The sequence below is a fragment of the Papio anubis genome, chromosome 17, assembly GCF_008728515.1.
Source record: "Papio anubis isolate 15944 chromosome 17, Panubis1.0, whole genome shotgun sequence".
Classification (NCBI taxonomy): domain Eukaryota; kingdom Metazoa; phylum Chordata; class Mammalia; order Primates; family Cercopithecidae; genus Papio; species Papio anubis.
In genome coordinates, this window is record NC_044992.1 from 34995528 (window position 1) to 35013188 (window position 17661).

Here is a 17661-nt window from a genome sequence, read left to right on the forward strand (position 1 = left end):
CCCTTCCCCAGAAGGCAGCAATGAACCCAGAGGGAGACCAAGGAAGGGACCCCCAACCAAGTCCTCTCCCCATTTCTTCCAGGCAGGATCTAGATTTCTGAAGATGAGGGTCCTGGCAGAAATTGCTGAAGAAAAATAAGGAAGAAGTCAAGTTATTTCTCTCTGTCCCAACCCCCAGGACACCGAGGCTTCTGCTGCTGTAAGAGCAAGGCCCAGGGGACGCTGGAGGGAGAAGATGCAGGCGAGTCATTCCTTTGCACTCCTTACCGTGCACTTAAAACAGCAGGTTTCCTCTGAAGCACGGAAAGACTTGGGGGAGGGGGAAGGAGGAACGAAGTGGGGAGGGGAGTGTAGTCAATAAAAAGACTTGTTAAAAAAAGGTCCATTTTCTGGAATTGAGTGCATTTTGGACAAAAAGTCTGAAAGAGGAAGAAAAAAAATACTTATCCAAGAAAGGAAATCCATTATCCTTAATCTCAGATAAAGGCTCCTGCTGGAGGTGGAGCATCAGACGTTGCTGAGGGCTGGAATTTTATCTCCACCCTGGAGACGGAGGGTGTGAGAAGAGGGGCTGAAGAAGCAGGGCTGCCTGGTCTGTCCCTCACACAGCACGGGCAGCAGCTCCATAGTCACCACCCCCACTGCCTCTGTGCCCTCCATCTGAAACACCAGGGCCATGCCGACACCTGGCCTAGCCCCTTGGGAGCCTCTTGGTGGGGAGGGGACGGAGCTTGCACCAGCATCCTGTACAGCGGTCCTCCTGGCCCCCTTCACCTGCTCCTCATCATCCCCTTCCTGTTCTATTAGGCCGTCCAGCCTCACCAGTCAACCCTCACCTGCCAAATATGTTTTCCATATGACCTGGCAGACAGGCCCCTGATACTGAGTTCCCACGGTCAGGTCTCTTCTTGGTGGCTGGGCTTGTGGGAGATGGGCAAGCACAGATACAAGGGGTGTGTGTGTTGGGTGTGTATGTGTTAAGTGTATGTGTGTCAGGTGTGTGTGTAATGTGTGTTTGTTGGCGCATGCGCAATTGGCACGTGGATCGGCACGTCGAGCGCACGTACGCACTGATCGCAACGTCAAGGGCGGCTCGCACAGGCAATACCGTCATGTACGGACGTGCGCAATCGATACCATCCGCCATGTCATGCGGTCATGCCATCACGTGTCATACATCCGTACGTACGCCGATATTACTGCACGCTCAGGTCAGGTCTGTCGATTACTTACGTACTGCGCAACACGTGCTGGGCGTACGCGGATCGCGTCGATACGCGTCATGCGCGGTTCCGCCTGAGCGCACGCATCGCGCACCACCGCGTCAAGTGCAATGCGGACGCGCGTCACATACGTACGTAACCGGCGCGCGCGGTCGGTGCGGCCTCGATGTACGCATTAGCGCGCGTTCGTGGCGCCTGAACGCACAGGCAACACGCGGCTCAATGATGATCGCGGCCGATGTACGCGTGCGTAATTGGCGGCACAGGCCTGATGCGAATGCACTGCGTACCACCGCGTCATATTACCGCGGATCGGTCGATGTAATGTGAGAACAGGCGGCAGGTTTGATGCAATGCACCGGCACGCACACGCGTCTGGGCGTGCGGATCGCAAGGTCGATAGTACATCATATCGATAATGCACTGCGCAACATGCTCAGATAAAGATCAAGGCAACGAGCGCAGGCGCGACCAGGCGTCAGATGCAATGTAACCTGCGTGACAACGCTGTCATGCAATGGACGCGCGTTCGATGGGCACGCACGCACCAGGTCATACCGATACGCACCAGGCAACACGTACTGGCGCATGCGGACGCATTGATGTACCGGTACGCACTGGCGGCACCAGGCAATCGATAATCCTGACTGCGGGCAATACCGCATCATGCACGCAGATCGGGTACAGCTCGAATCATCACGTGCGCCACGTAACAGGCATACCGCGTCGGCGCATGCGGACGGCAATACGCACGCACGCACGCGTCATGGCATTTCAGGTCTTATCCAGGCTACACGACCAGCACCACGCGTCATGCAATGGAATGTGTATGAGTGGCTGCAAATATTATTGGTGTGTGTTGTGTTGAGTGCATGCATGGCCATGCAGGTGGCCAGGTTGAGTGTATGTGGATGTGTGTTAAGTGTATGTATGTATTGTGTATATGTTGCATGTTGAGTGTGTGTATTGTGTACATGTGTTGGGTGCATGTAGATGTGTGTGTTGAGTACACGTGTGTTGTGCATGTGTTGGGTGGACTAGGGCCACCCCAGCTGGGGCTGCTGGAGAACAAAGAAGCATCCTGGTGGCCTGAGTCTAAGGCTGTGGTGACAGAGGGCATAGGCAGTCTCCAGGACAGGCCCTTCGTAGGACACAGGAGGCACCTGAGGACCGGGCGGTCCCTGGTGGATACGACCCTCTGGGGCTGGACCTGGGAGGGCTGGGAAGTACAGGGGAGAGAAGCCTGGCAGAGTGGCCTCGTGGCCCTGTCTTCGGCATTTCTCCTCAGGCTCTGAGGAGGCAGGGGTCACCTGGGACAGGCTACTTCCTTGGGAAACCAGGGGCTGGGTTATCAAGTAGGGGACTGTCTCAGCAGAGGGTGCTGGTGGGAAGACTACAGCGAACCAGGCAGGTGTCCTGGCAGGGCTCAAGGCTTCTTCACAGGGCCTCGGGCCAAGCAAAGACGTGGCAGAGCTCCTTGTTCCACAGGTGCCCACAGCTGCCCAGCACCCCACTGCTCAGAGTGGGAAATGATCACCCCTCCACTGCTGGAAATGTAGCGAAGGGGGGCGTCCCTCCTCAACATAGCTTCCCTGGCCAATGTGTGAAGGGGCCACCAGACTCCTCCTCCTGAGGCAGGGCAGCACAGCAAACAGCAGAGCACACAGACTTGGAGCCTGTCTGGGTTCGATGTCTGGCTCAGTCACTTACTAGCTGTGTGACTTTGGGCAAGATGCTTATGCTCTCTTTGCCTTGATGTCCCCAACTGTAAAGGAGATGACCATTTTAGTGCAGGATTAATATATGCAAAGTGCTTAGATGAATGCCTGGCAGTGAGTAAGCCTAATTGGTGAGAGCGTGGTGGCTCATGCCTGTAATCCCAGCACTTTGGGAGGCCAAGGTGGGCGGATAACTTGAGGTCAGGAGTTCGAGACCAGCCTGGCCAACATGGTAAAACCCTGTCACTACAAAAAATAAAATAAAATAAAATACAAAAATTAGTCAGACGTGGTGGCACATGCTTATAAATCCCAGCTTCTTGGGAGGCTGAGGCATGAATCGCTTGAACCTGGGAGGTGGAGGTTGCAGTGAGCCGAGATCGCGCCACTGCACTCCAGCCTGGGTGACAGAGCAAGACTCTCTCTCTCTCAAACAAACAAACAAACACTCTTTGGCCAGGTGCAGTGGCTCACGCCTGTAATCCTAGCACTTTGGGAGCCCGAGGTGGGCAGATCACCCAAGGCTGGGAGTTCAAGACCAGCCTGGCCAACATAGTGAAACCCCATCTCTACTAAAAATACAAAAATTAGCCGGGCATGGTGGCACATGTCTGTAATTCCAGCTATTTGGGAGGCAGAGGCACGAGAATCGCTTGAACCTGGCAGAGGTTACAGTGAGCCAAGACTGCACCACTGCACTCCAGCCTGGGCAACAGAGCAAGACTCCATCTCAAAGAGAAAAAAAAATAGGTGACAGCCGCCATTGTGATGAGGCCTACCAGGTCTCTGTCCAGCCATCAGCCCTGTCTTCAAGACAGGACTCTTCTCCAGGCAGGGGTGTTCCACTGTCTCCATGGTAGGAGCCATGGTCAGCTGGTAGTAAGCACACAGGGGGTCTGAATTTCTTTCTTTTTGCTTTACTTTTTTTTTTTTTTTTGAGACAGTCTCACTCTGTTGTTCAGGCTGGAGTGCAGTGGTGCAATCTTGGCTTGCTGCAACCTCCGCCTCCAGGGTTCAAGTAATTCTCATGTCTCAGCCTCCCAAGTAGCTGGGATGACAGGTGTGTGCCACCACTCCTGGCTATTTTTTTTTCTTCGTATTTTTAGTAGAGTCGAGGTTTCACCATGTTGGCCAGGTTGGTCTTGAACTCCTGACCTCAGGTGATCTGCTCACCTTGGCCTCCCAAAGTGCTAGGATTACAGGTATGAGCCACCATGCCTGGCCTGAATTTCTTATCGATAACAGTGGTCTGGTATCCTTCATAACGTCCCAACTTCATAGCATCATTTTAGTGGAGCTAACATAGCTCAAAATTAGAATACACATTCTGTTTAGCTCTAACAATGACAAGTGGGTCAAGGGGTCAGGCATGACCCTGGTGGCTTAATACCTACCATATGTTAGTAAATCCAGCAGAAAAGAGAAAATCATTTTGCTGATCAAATCTCAGAGGGCCTGAGAGCTATAGGTTGGCCACTTGGAACTTAGGTACTAGGAATGTATTATGCTCTTCCTGTCTGGGAACCTTATATTCAAGAAGAGGATGCCTGGGTAAAAAAGAAATTGCACTAATGGTGGAATTCCAGGCATGAACAAGCGCCACAGCTCGTAGAACTGTCATGTTTAATGGGAGTCAGACTCGAAGACCCATTCTTGCTAGAATGGAGTTCCTCTGCCCTTCAAGTGGGATAACAGAAGAATCACCTGGCTTGGCCTCAAAGCCCAGTTTTCAGCCCTGGCTGTCCCTGCTTTTCTGTGCAGTTGGACGTGACACTTCACTTCTTTGGGACCTGTGTAACTTTTCTCTGTTGCAAGGAGGTTGCAACAGATGACCTCTAGATGACCTCTAAAGTCCCTTCATCTCAGACCCTGCTTGAGCCTGTCTGTGGGGAGGAGGATGATAAACCCAAGTCCTCTGAGGTTGGTACTAACACAGCTCTGGGGTTGGTGACTCATCTAAGTGAAAGATGCCACCCACCGGCTGACAGTGGGGAGACACTTCGCTGGGCTTTTGGGAGTTGTGAAGATCTAGTGTAAGTGAGAAGTCAACGGTGCTTTTGGGTTTTGGGGGTTTTGTGACGATTATATGATACCACACTCACTTTTTATTGCTTCTCTGGCATTTACCAGCTTCTTCCTTACCTAAGCACAGTTATTTTTGTGTGCATATCTTATTTCTCTTGCCGGGTGACAAACTCTTCTAGGGCAGGGACTCAATCACATGTCCCACTTAGGACCTAAGCCCAGAGTCTTCCCCACAGAAGGCTGTCAATGAGCATCAGTTGATGATGGTCAGGATGCTCTGATGCAGTGGATGAGGGTATGGGCTGGGAGTCACTGCTCTGGGTACACTGCAGCTGAAAGGCAGCACTGCCTACAAGCAGCAGCCTCCCTAGCCCCACGATCCTCCACCCCAGTGGGGGCACATTCAATGCCCCTGGAGGGGTCCAGAAGCATGATTCATCCAGCAGATGGGACACAACTATGGCAAATTGGAGCGCCCTGCTCTGTATGGGTGCTGATTCTCAACCTTGGTTGCTCACTGGACCCACCTGGGAAGCTTTAACAAATGCTGAGTTTTGGGTTCCACCCCTGCGATTCTGCAGAGCAGCCTTGGCACCTGGACCTTTAAAAGCTTCCCAGGGCCAGGTGTGGTGTCTCATGCCTTAAGAGACTGAGATGGGAGGACTACCTGAGGTCAGGAGTTCAAGACTAGCCTGGCTAACCTGGTGAAACCCTGTCTCTACTAAAAATAAAAACAAGCTAGCCAGGCGTGGTAGCGGGTGCCTGCAATCCCAGCTGCTGAGGAGACTGAGGCAATCACTTGAACCCAGAAGGCGGAGGTTGCAGTGAGCCAACGTTGTGCCACTGGACTCCAGACTGGGTGACAGAGCCAGATTCTGTCTCAAAACAAACAAACAAACCAACAAAAAACTTCCCAGATGACACCAGTGTACAGCCCAAGGTTGTAAAAAAGTAAAATTGTGGCACACATCTTCAGTCTGCCAGCCCCTCCACTTTGCAGAAGCAAAGGCGCTCCTGAGAATACAGGGGTGGTGCTAACTCTTGTGGCCGGTCCCCTGTGAGAGCCAATGCGATGTCTCCACTCAGTGCAGTGGTCTCCGTCCAGCCTGGAGGAGCTTTAACCTTGGCCCCAACCCCGCCCACAGAATCGGGTGGGACCTGGGTCTCTGCTCTTTTAAAGGCCTTCCAGATGATTCTGATGCACAGTGTAGGCAGAGAACCCTTGATTTAGCGAAAGCTTTGGGGTCTTTGTTTTTAGTTACCACTGAAAGGGAACTGCCCTCTGTCCCATGGGCTGGGGAGTATTACGTCATGAACCCTTTTCTTTGCCTCCCATTGCCTTCTTGGTCTGAGAAGACACTGGTCTGGGAGTGGACTGCCTGGGGAATGGTTCTGGTCCAGTTGCTACTTATTTCTGTGATCTTGGATGAGTCAGTGGCCCCTCTGTGCCTCTCTCCAAGGAGGAGACGAGAGAATTCTGGCTCCAACAGGTGTGATTAAGGGGAATCTTTATAAAAGACTCTCTCGTAATATGCATCACCGGCCCTGAATGGTCCATTACGAAACAATTTTTCCTATGTTGTGCTTGCTTAAAGCACTCTCCACCCCCTTCCCCAGCACGCCCGCATCTCCCCAGCAGCAATTTCTATAGATGGTTCAAACATTCTTGGCTAAACCCAATGTTGCTTCACCGAATCCAAACACGAAAAAATAAGCAACCAAAAGAAGAAACTGTCACCCAGAATGTAGGAAACATGTCCTACGAGAGTTTGGAAACACCGCCATCTGTCATCCTGGCTGGCCCAGGATGCTCCCACCTCCCAGGCAGACCAGCCTGATGCGACAGGGCTGGTTCTTTCCAAGGAAATCCATAGCCCTGACTTCCGCGCAGAGAAAGACAGTGGCTGGAGGCTGCAAAGGGGCGAGAGTGGAAAAAAGGTGGATGGCACATGTCTGGAATGGGAGGACCAAGGGACTCAGATCAGAACAGAGGGTATAAAGAGGAGGAACAATTGATAACCAAAGGGACACATTTACATGATCAGATTGTCATATTTTGGTTTGAAAGAAGATGTATTTCCATTTGGAAAAAAAAAACCAAAAACTTACCCTGGCGTCCTTGGCATTTAAAATAGGAATCTGTTTTAAACACATATTTTTGGGAGAAAGTCTGACATTCCCAAGGGTACCAACCCATCACTCCTGCGGGGACCCCCGGACAGAGGAGAAGGTTGGGGCTGCTGGTTGGGGAAGGGGGTGCTGGGGAGTGAGTGTATGGCCTGGAAATGCCTCGCCCTCAGCTATAGCTGGGAAAATGACAGGCATGTGGAACCTGTCATCTGTCCCTCTGGAGAGGGGCCAAATGTGAAGGCCAGGCCTGTCTGCTGGGAAGGGTGAGAGGTTGGCAGCTCAGGTTGGTCCTGTTGCCTAAAGGAGAGAGGTCCCGCAGTCAAGAGCCCTAAGGGTGTTAGTTCCTAAAACACAGGGATGGCACAAAACTGCCCCAGATAATTTTTAATGCAACTGCTGTTTAGCTTAATTTTTAAAAAGATATGTATGTAACTCTTCACACTGATAGGACTAAAAGGAAGGTGCACTGCAATGTCAAACCTTCGTGAGGTTTCAGAAAGTGTTTCTGTCTGGGCACTTCTGATCGGATGAATGGGTTTGTGGAAGCATAAAATAGAAGTTAGGCAGCACCCGTGGGAAGCAACAAAGAAATCCTCAGAAAAGGCAAGAGCGGAACCGGGGGCCCAGCCAGGAGCGGAAGGTGTATGTCTGTCCACAGGTTCCCTGCGACTGGGAAGCACTCAGGAAGCGGAGTGGAGCACCTGTCCCACCCCCCGGACCCAGCAGAGGACCAGGAGTAGGGAGAGACCTTTCCCTGGCTGCCCACAGTGGGGCCTTTTGCCACGTTGGATCTTGTTTTTGGCAAACAGATTCTGCAGCTTGAGAATGGGCTTTGGTCTCAACCTCAACCTGTCTCCAGCACAACGTGGAGTCGTGGGCTGTGGAGGGAGAGCTCATGCCTGTCCCCAGTCTCTCTGAGAGGGGGCATTTTCATCCCACCCCTAGGGGGTGCTCCAGGCTCACAGCCGAATTCCACAGCAATTCCTCCTGCCTCCCCTCTTCCAGTAGGGTACCTTTCCCACCTGGGCTGCACATAGAAATCCCCTGCGGAGCCTGAAAAATACAACCTGGGCCCTACCTCCAGAGATTCTGATATAATCTGTCTGGGGTGCAACCAGGGCAACAGAAACTGCCAAAGCGCTCCCAGGAATTCCAGCTTGCAGCTGGAGCTGAGAACACTGCAGTAGGTAGTTTGTGTCCTGCGACTCTCTCGGGAGGCAGGAAGCAGAAAGCTCTATCTAGGGACTTTGGCCCAGTATCCTTCTCCCTGGGCCCGTTCTACCCCTGAATCACTAAATCCCTCCCCAAAGAGGGCTGGGGCCTAGCATTCAGTACCTGCACTCACCCAGAACTTCCGCAGTGAGCCGCAGCAGAACTGATAACTCAAGACCCATTCTCAGCCCTGTGCCCTCTCAGTAAATACTGAATGCCTACTACAGGCCAAGCTCGGTTATAAGCACTGGAATCATAGCAGTGAACAACACACACACAGTCTCTGCCCTCATGGAGCTTAGAGTTGCTAGCAGTGGACAGCAAAGGGGCTCTATTTATGGGACTGGGGTCCCAGGACAGGCTGCACACAGATCAACTGCCCAAGGAGAGACAACTGGCTAATGGTAAGCTGGGCCTGGGCTAAAGGAGGCCGTGGCTCACTCTTCCAGGAAGAAGGTGGGGGACCTGTGCCTTGGACCCCTCTAGCTTGGAACCAGGCATTGGCTGTGTCTGCTCTAGGGTCTTCTAGCTGAGCTCAAGGACCTAGGTGTGGCTACACCAAAGGCCACTTGAAGACAGAGGGAGCACTTGGAAGACTCAGTCCTCAGGGACGAGAGTATAGGAGTGGCCATTCCAATGAATCCTTTTCTCCAAGATCAACTGGCAAGAAAGAAAGAAAATGGAGGTATTCCCATAGCTATGATCTTGACCTACCCCCAAAGGTCTCACCACTTTGATTCAATTCAGTTAAAAAAAACTACTGAGTTGGTCCCTGGATACATGACCAAGACACAGGTAATTCTTTCCAGTTACTACCCACTGAGATGAGGGCAGGGGACAGATCCCTGACTTCAGAGGCCCTGGAGAGTTCCAGCCTCAGGCATCATTGGCCTGACCATCCAGGGCCTTGGGGATGATGTGGGTTTCGCTGCAATGCTGGCCAGATGGCTAGCATCAGGAATGGCTGACACATTACAAGGGCTCTGACGCCAGCTCCTGGCCCTACAAGGACACTTGGTTCAGTATCATTCTCTGGCCAGCAGGACTTCAAGGGAGAGAATGTCCACATGGAGTTCATTCCAAAGCCAGGGACCCTTGCTACCCTGTGCCAGCAGCCTGTGGTTCCTCGATAGGCCAGAGACACCCACTTCCCCACAGAACAAACATCTATCTGCCTGTCTTTCTGAGACCCAGACCGAGACCTTCAAGGTGAAGGGATTCCAGCTTCTAAAGAGGCATCAACAAACTATCTGGAGAGTTCTTCTTTCCCATCACACCTTCCTCTTCCCTAACTTCTCATAACAATGGCAATTTCTACTTTTCAGCCACTCTCTCATCTACCACCAATGGCTGTCAGGACAAACTGCGAATGTTCTGACCATTGATCCTTCCAGAGTTCCCTGTTCTGATGCTTTTTACACTTCTCCCTGTACCCGAAACTTCAGACACCCAATTGCCAGAGAGAGTCACAGTTTTGCTTCCTTCCAACAGGGTGTCTTGCTGAGACCCTGAAATCTCTCTTTGGGTTCCTTCTCCATGCCTGCTTTCTCCCCAGCTTCGTGCCACACGCGCTTTTTCAATGAATCCGCCATAGCAGGATCCTAGACCCCCGTCCAATGGCCCTCACCTCTGCCGACCAGGACAGCAAACGCTCAAGTCTCGAGCACTCTGACTTTTGCAGGGAAAGGTCTGAGGCCAGCCCCACAGTTCTCTTAGTGGTACCTGCTTAGGGATTCTACAGGCTTTCTCCTGACCCCCAGGACCAGCTTTGAAGGTGCTCGGATTCAGGTAAGGCCAGGAGCACCTCTTCCCATCCCTCTGTGTCTATCCTGCCTCCTCCACCCATCCATCTCTCCATCCTTCCTTTAGGCGTTTAGCATATAGTCACCAAGCACTATGCCACAGGCCCTGCCCTGGATGCAGTTTCCTACTTTGGTCCCATCACTAGCTCCGTGAGTAGATGAACATCTGTGATCTTAAATTCCCTCCCCTAGATGTTCCACCACTTTTGTCTCCTGAGTGACGATGTTTCAGATGTTGAAGGGCAGACACCGCCATGCTGGGTACCAATCCTTTTACTGGTAGACTGTGGAGCAGTCAGGGAGTCTTAGGGGAAAGCCCAGCATGGTGGGGAGGCACTTTGGCTCAGGGCAGAAGCCATTTACCAGCTAGTGTAGAAATATCTACAAACGTCAACAGCCAGTAGTTTATACCACTACCCTCCAGCCCTTGTTGAAAAGGTGGATGGGAGGACAGTCTTCTCTATTCCTTACTTTCCTCACCTGTAAAATGGAAGGGCTCGGCTTTGATGATGAGAAAATAGTCATTACACTAATGATAACGCAACAGCAGCCACCATCTGAGCACTTTTCATCGCCATGGAGCATCCCTGCATCACCTCAGTCAGTCCTTGCTACAACACTACAAGGAAGACATTACTATTCCCATGTAATAGATGAAGAATTGTAGGTCCAGAGAGGTTAAAGAAAACAGTACACAATGGTGGTTAAATCCCATTTCCCACACTGACTAGTTGTCGGACCGAAGATCAGTTACTTAACTTCCCTCTCTGCCTCCTTTTCCTCCTCTGTAAACCCAGTTACCGATACCTCCTCCTAGGGCTGCAGTGAACATCAGTGATTCGGTGAGATGATGGCGTTGGGCGCTCAGGACAGTTAGCTGCTGCTCGGTAAGTGGAATAATAACATTTATTTCTATTTTTATTATTATTGCCCAAGGTAATAACTGTAGCGGAGCTGAGAAATCCCTTTGGTGCCTTCCTATTCTAAAACCCTATTAATTTACATGGCATTTCGCATCCAAAGGGCTTTAATAGATAGCATTGATAATTCGCTTGTGAGTGATGGGGTATGTCTTATCTGAAGTGCAGGCTTGACTCTGCTGGGTTAATCTGACAGCAGGGGGTGAGGGCTTGCGGGGGCCAGGGAGGAGCAGCTGGTGTGGCCATCGCCCCGTGAGGTGGTCACCACAGGCATGAATGTGGAGCCCAGAGCCCCAGTGCTTGCGCTGGTCAGCTGGACTGATGGTTCCCAGTGCCCTCCTGCCCTGATGTGCTGCTCTCGAAACAGGGTCTTGCCCAGCTCCCTCCACCTCCTCTGGACCAGAGGAGCCTTCCTGGGTCCTTCCACCAGAGTGGAATCCTGTTTGCTGCTCTGTCCCCAACGAGCAGGCGGGGGTCCACGTCTCATTTACCACTGTGTCCCCCGCATCCAGGGCAGGGCCTGTGACACAGTGCTTGGTGACTATATGCTAAACACCTAAAGGAAGACTGGAGAGATGGATGGGTGGAGGAGGCAGGATAGACACAGAGGGATGGGGAGAGGTGCTCCTGGCCTTACCTGAATCCCAGCACCTTCAAAGCTGGTCCTGGGGGTCAGGAGAATCCCTAAGCAGGTACCACTAAGAGAACTGTGGGGCTGGCCTCAGACCTTTCCCTGCAAAACCAGGCATGCCCTGGGGGCAGCCAAGCACCTGCTCAGACTCGGGTGGGGCAGCAGGGCCTCAGTGGGAGGAATAGGAGGCTACACTTGCCTCTTCCTTTCCCACCTCAAAGGCAGCCAGCCCTGGCCAGCTGGCATCCAGAGCCCAGCGGGGCTGCACAGTCATATGCACAAAGGCTCCAGTAGGGGAACAGCCTCCTATGGCAAAGGTGGGGTCAGCATTCCAGGCTCACAAAGTGTATGTCCGGGATTCCCTGGGTCTGGGAAGAGTGGCACTGGCTTCCCAATGCCAAAACCTGTGGTCCGGCTGTTTCAGCCCAAGTACTAGGACAGCCTCTCCCCCGATGGGAAATCCATGGAGGCAGGAATGCGAGGGAGGGAAGACACACCGTGTTTGGGCCTCCTGCTGGTCCTCGAGGTGGAACACCCTCTCCTCCTCATCTGCCTAGCGAACTTCTATGTGTGCTCCAAAACTCGGCTTGGATGTTGCCCGCTATGGTCTGAATGCTCATGTCCCTGCCAAAATTTATATGTTGACATCCTCACCCTCAAGGTGATGATATTAGGAGGTGGGGCCTTTGGAAGGTGATTAGGTCATGAGGGTGGAGTTCTCATGATTGGGATTAGCGCCCTTATAAAAGAGACCCCAGAGACCATGTAAGGACAGAGCAAGAAAATGGCAGTCTACGAACCAGGAAGTGGCCCTCACCAGATGTCCAATCTGCTGGTACCTTGATCTTAGACTTCTCAGCCTCCAGAACTGTGAGAAATAAAATTTTTATATATATATATATTTTTTTTGAGACAGGGTCTCATTCTGTCACCCAGGCTGGAATGCAGTGGCACAATCACAGCTTACTATAACCCTGAACTCTCGCCTCAGCCTCCCAAGTAGCTGGGATTACAGGTGTGTGCCCCCATGCCTGGCTAATTTTTAAAATATTTTGCTGAGACAGAGTCTCACTATGTTGCCCAGGCTGGTCTCAAACTCCTGGCCTCAAGCAAACCTCCTGCCTTGGCCTCACAATGTGTTGGGATCATAGGAGTGAACCATTGTGCCTGGCCAATTTATGTTGTTTATAAGCAACTCAGTCTATGGTGCTCTACTACAGTCACCAGAATGGACTAAGTTCTTGTCCCTTCCTGAAGGCTGTTCAGCAGCAGAGTCAATGGCTCCCTCTGCATCCTGTGCAGCTGCTCCAATCACTCAGGAACACATCTGGCCGCATGTGGGATGCTCCTCCAGGCTCTGAATTCCCTGCACCCTTGCTTAGCATACTTGTGCCCCAGGAGGCCCTGTCTCAGGTCGGGTGCTGATGACCGTCTCCAGCTCTCTGCAGACAATGTGCCTTTGCCCCAACTGAAGAGACAGAGAGCAGAGGCAGTGACCCAGTTGGCTGGGGTCTCTCAGGGGCAGGGGATCCAAGCTGACCAGGGCTCTGCAAAAAAGTCTCTGTGCAGGATTCCTTTCAGCCTGGAGAGGAGCGGGTGATGGACACACCTTTGCCTTCTGCTTTGTTCTTGGCTGTCAGAAGGCACCAGCTGCCCAGACCTCAGGCCTGGCACTGCCCTTTGCCTAGAATTTCACATGCTGAGTAATTTATAGTTTTTTGTTGTTGCTTTGTTTTCTAAGTTGCAGCCTTTCACTTGCTTTTTGCTGATGGAAATGAAAACTGAAGGGCTTGAAGAAAGGTGATTAAGTTCCTGCTAGCAGACTTAATGGGGACTTTGTAAGGCTGGTGGTACAGGGACCTAAGCAGGTGGGGGGTGGGGGAAAATGAGATCTGGTGGGCACGAGGCCTCAGTCCACAGAGGACGAGGTGTGGGGTCACCTGCAGCCTCCCTCACTGCAACTGCTGCCATCCTGTCTAGCTGGTGGGGCCCTCTGCTCCTTGGGCCAGGCTGCCTTCCTTGGTCATGACACTAACCTTTTCTAAAGCACTAGATCATTCCCAGTCCCATGAACCCTCTCAACAATATGTAAGGAAGGATCAATAGCCCCATTTGACAGATGGGGAAACTGAGGTCTAGAGATGGCCTTATTTTCCTGGCAAGCTAAGGGCAAGAACTCAGTCTCCTGACTTCCCGCCTGAGGACACGGGGCTCTGGGCTGTGCCATGGGGAGCTGAGCGCTCACTTAGTCACAATTCCCTTTATTTATGCAGAGGAGCTTCAAGAGGCACAGAAAGCTGATCGAAAGTGAAACCCACAATTCTCGTCAATTCAGATTGCTCCAATTCATTTCTGCAAACGTTTATTAAGTGCCTATTAGGCACTGTGCTCTGCTTTCATCTGGGAATAGAGTCAACTCCTGATTTTCCACGCCGAGGGAAGAACATGGCAACATATTCACAGCCCTGACGAGCTTCGTGCCGCGGCCGGTCTGGGTTTGGGGTGTGCCACTGAATTTTACTTCTCCGTCTTCTTTTAAAGCAGCAGACATGCTTTCCTGACTAAGCTTGCCTTTAATATTCAAATGAGAGGATAAGCCCCAAGTATACACAGGGCCAGGTGGTGCAGGAGTGGGCTGGCCACGAGGGAGCTGGCTTGTGATTTGAAATCTGGCTGTGGATCTAATCTGGGAAGGGGTAATCCCTAGAGACATGGCTCGAGGGCTGAAGGGATGTTCAGATTAGAGGGCTGGTGATGAGACAGATGTGTGGGGGCCGCTGTGTCAGGAGGGCTTTCCTTGACAGGGAGCATTTCTGTTTACAGTGCTGCAACATCTAGCTGGGGTCCCTGGATGCACAAGTCCGTGCTTATGGCAGCCTACCTGGGAAACCGACTAGCCTGTCTTGATATTTCAAGATCTGTTTCCCTACTAGCAAGAAACCAGCCATTGCTCACTGGTTGGGCTCCATTCTGGAAGCCAACCAGAAGCATGCACCAGGCAGAGCCTGAGGGTCTGTCAGGGGTACCAGTGAGGGCATTTCTGGGGCAGGAGATGAGGAAAGAGCCCCTTAAAAACTGAAGCAGCAGGAAACAGGGAGTTTCAACTTACAGGAAAATGAGGGGCCATCCAGGCAAGCCTGGAATCGCCTCCCCAGATAAGACTGCAGAGCCTGGGGAGGGGGCTCTGTGCTCTCACTGAACTAGGCCAGAAAGAGCAGGACACAGAAGACACCAAGGAAGGAAGCAGCTCCCTGAGCGCACCCAGGGGTCTTGCCTCTCCTGAGTGGGGACTGACCACAGAGGTCTCTGCCACTTGGGTGGGCTAGAGGAGCGGGTGGATGAAAGGGCTCTGAAGTTGCCTCCCCTCGTGGCCCAGGTTACCATTCCCAGCCGGGGTCGAGCATGGCAGCTGCAGCATTTTTGAATGTTTTGCAAAATGTCAATGACCGGACAGATCTGGCAGGTGGGTGACAGCAGGTTCAGGATGCAGCCCCTTGCCTATGGCCAAGGCTTCTCTCTTGGTCACCTTGCTTATGCCAGCTCCTCCACCTCCTGAGAACTTGGGTTCCCTTCACTCTGATTTCCACATCCAAGCTCTATCCCTCAGGCTAAGACAGACCACTAAGCCTCTGCCTTTGCTCAAAGACCCAACGACTTCACTGAAGCTTACCTTGCAAGCTGCCCTACAGACAATGGACTACAGCGGCTTCCCCCCAGAGGAACAGGATATCCCTGAGCTAGCATATCTCTGTCCTCAGACACCAACCCTCCCCACTCCCCCGCGTATCTTTTAGAGTGATTGAAAATCACCTGGCACCAAAGAACCATCAATGGACAGGAATACAGAAGGCAAGCTATATGACAGACAGGCCGTGAGTTCTTCCTGGTGCAGCAACTGGCCGCATCGCTAATCACAGCTGTCCTTTCTGCTGAGCTAGGACTTGGCCTCACTATCATTCTGAAGCCAGTGCTCCAGGAAGCCAGTACTCATCAGTCAGCATCAGCACCTGAGAGCAAACCTGTTTTCCGTTGCTGAAGAGGTAGGAGCACAAACTGGCACTTTGAGAACCAGAGTTCAAGTTCAGCAGCCTGGGGAAGGGTCTCCCTGCCTGGGGACCTGCGCTGCCCCTGCAGTTTGCACACAGTATCCCGGGAGGGAGGCTTGAGCACCAAGCCATGAGATGTTAGCTTGGCCTCCTGGCCACGCCGAGTGCTCTGTGGCTGAGGCGACTGTTGGTTGTCAAAATATTGGCCCAGAGGCCTTTTGGCAGTTAGGGCCATATTAACTCTGCTCTCCCCAGTAGAACTGCAGGGCTCAAAGAACCCCGAGCTAGCCCCAGGCAGGGAGCTAGGGATGGAGCCAAGAGAGGATGAGGCGGAGAGGAGGTGGGGTGCGGAGAGGAGAGGAGGTGGGGTGCAGAAAGAAGGGACAATCCTCCAGACTCACCCTCATGGCCCCTCACTTCTCCAAACTCCTCTGACTCACTATGGAAGTTCGACCACATCACTTCTGTATGTGAAATCATCTCTAAGCATTTCATATTCTTTGGGGATCAAATTTAACTTCCTAAACTTGACTCAGCAGGCCCACCATGGCTCCAGCCTTGTAGCTCTCCTCCCACCCAAGATGCTTCTGCAAGCTCCCTGTGCACTGAACTACTCACAATCCTTGGGACCTGCAATGCTTCCTCTCTCAGGTGTGTAGCAGAAATTGCTAAGTGTCTACTAGTAGCCGTTCCACTCTTCTTTCTTAGTACCAAAATCCTTTATTTTTAGCTGAGCACATGGCTACCTGGAAAAAAAAGACACTTCTGAGGTTTCCAGGCAGCTGAAACTGGTCATGTGACCAAGTTCTGACCAATGGGATCTAAGCAAAATGTCCTGCATGACTTCTAAGAAGCATTACTAAAGGGAAGAGATGTATTCCTCTGGGATGCATATGTGATGGCTGGAGTTTGAGCAGCCTTCTTAAGAGTATGAGGTGGAGTCTTATGCTGAAGAGAATAGAATGAGATTAGAGAAGAAACCCAGACCATGAGTATTATGGAGTCACATCCAGGCTTCTTTTACATGAGAGACAAATGAATTCTGATTTTGTTTAGTCCATTATTATTTTGTGTTTTATTACTTTTGTGTTTCTCTTCTTTCTTAAAACTATCTGATTCAATGTCTAAGCATGTCATTTCTCCGTTTCCTCCATTTCTTCCTTTCCTTCTTTACCTGGTTAATTCTATTTGGCTTTTTGAGACCCAGTTCTGGTGTCACCTTCTCTAGAAGGCACTCTGGGCAAGCAGAGTGCCTTGCACCCTTACAGCATAGAGAGCTTCTCTCTCTCTCTCTCTCTTTTTTTGAGACAGAGTCTCACTGTCACCCAGGCTGGAGTGCAGTAGCGCAATCTCGGCTAACTGCAATCTCTGCCTCCCAGGCTCAAGCGATTCTCCTGCCTCAGCCTCCCAAGTAGCTAGGACTACAGGTGCCCGCCACCACACCTGGCTATTTTTTGTAGTTTTAGTAGAGATGGGGTTTCACCTTGTTAGCTAGGCTGGCCTTGAACTCCTGACCTCAGGCAATCCACCCGCCTCGACCTCCCCAAAGTGTTGGGATTATAGGTATGAGCCACTATGCCTAGCCAGACCTTCCTTCTCTCTAGCGAAGTGCCCGTCTTATGATGTTCAATTGGTCTTATCACTGCTTCTCTCGCCCTTGGCTAGCCCAAGAGCATCTGAAGGAGTCAAGCTTATTCATGTCCAGATGCCTGGTACCTATTTCAGTACCTGGTGATCAGCAAAATGGGGAAGGAGGGAAGAGAAAGGATGGGGCGTGAGGGTGGGCAGGAAGTCCTAGCAAGTCTCTAGCTTCACGTAGGAATCCTGTATCATTCCTTTCACTGATGACAGATCCATCATGGGGGATAAAAATGGGAAAACCACTGTGGAGAGCTGACTTAGTAAGAACATCAACGCCCACTATTTCTAAAACTTCCAATTTTATAGCACTTCC

General features: G+C 51.7%; 1 protein-coding gene across 13 annotated transcripts in view; it reads right to left on the bottom strand.

The window, feature by feature from the left end:
- Positions 1-17661, bottom strand: part of MSI2 (musashi RNA binding protein 2) — a 468587-nt gene that overhangs the window by 71579 nt on the left and 379347 nt on the right. The window lies entirely within an intron of this gene.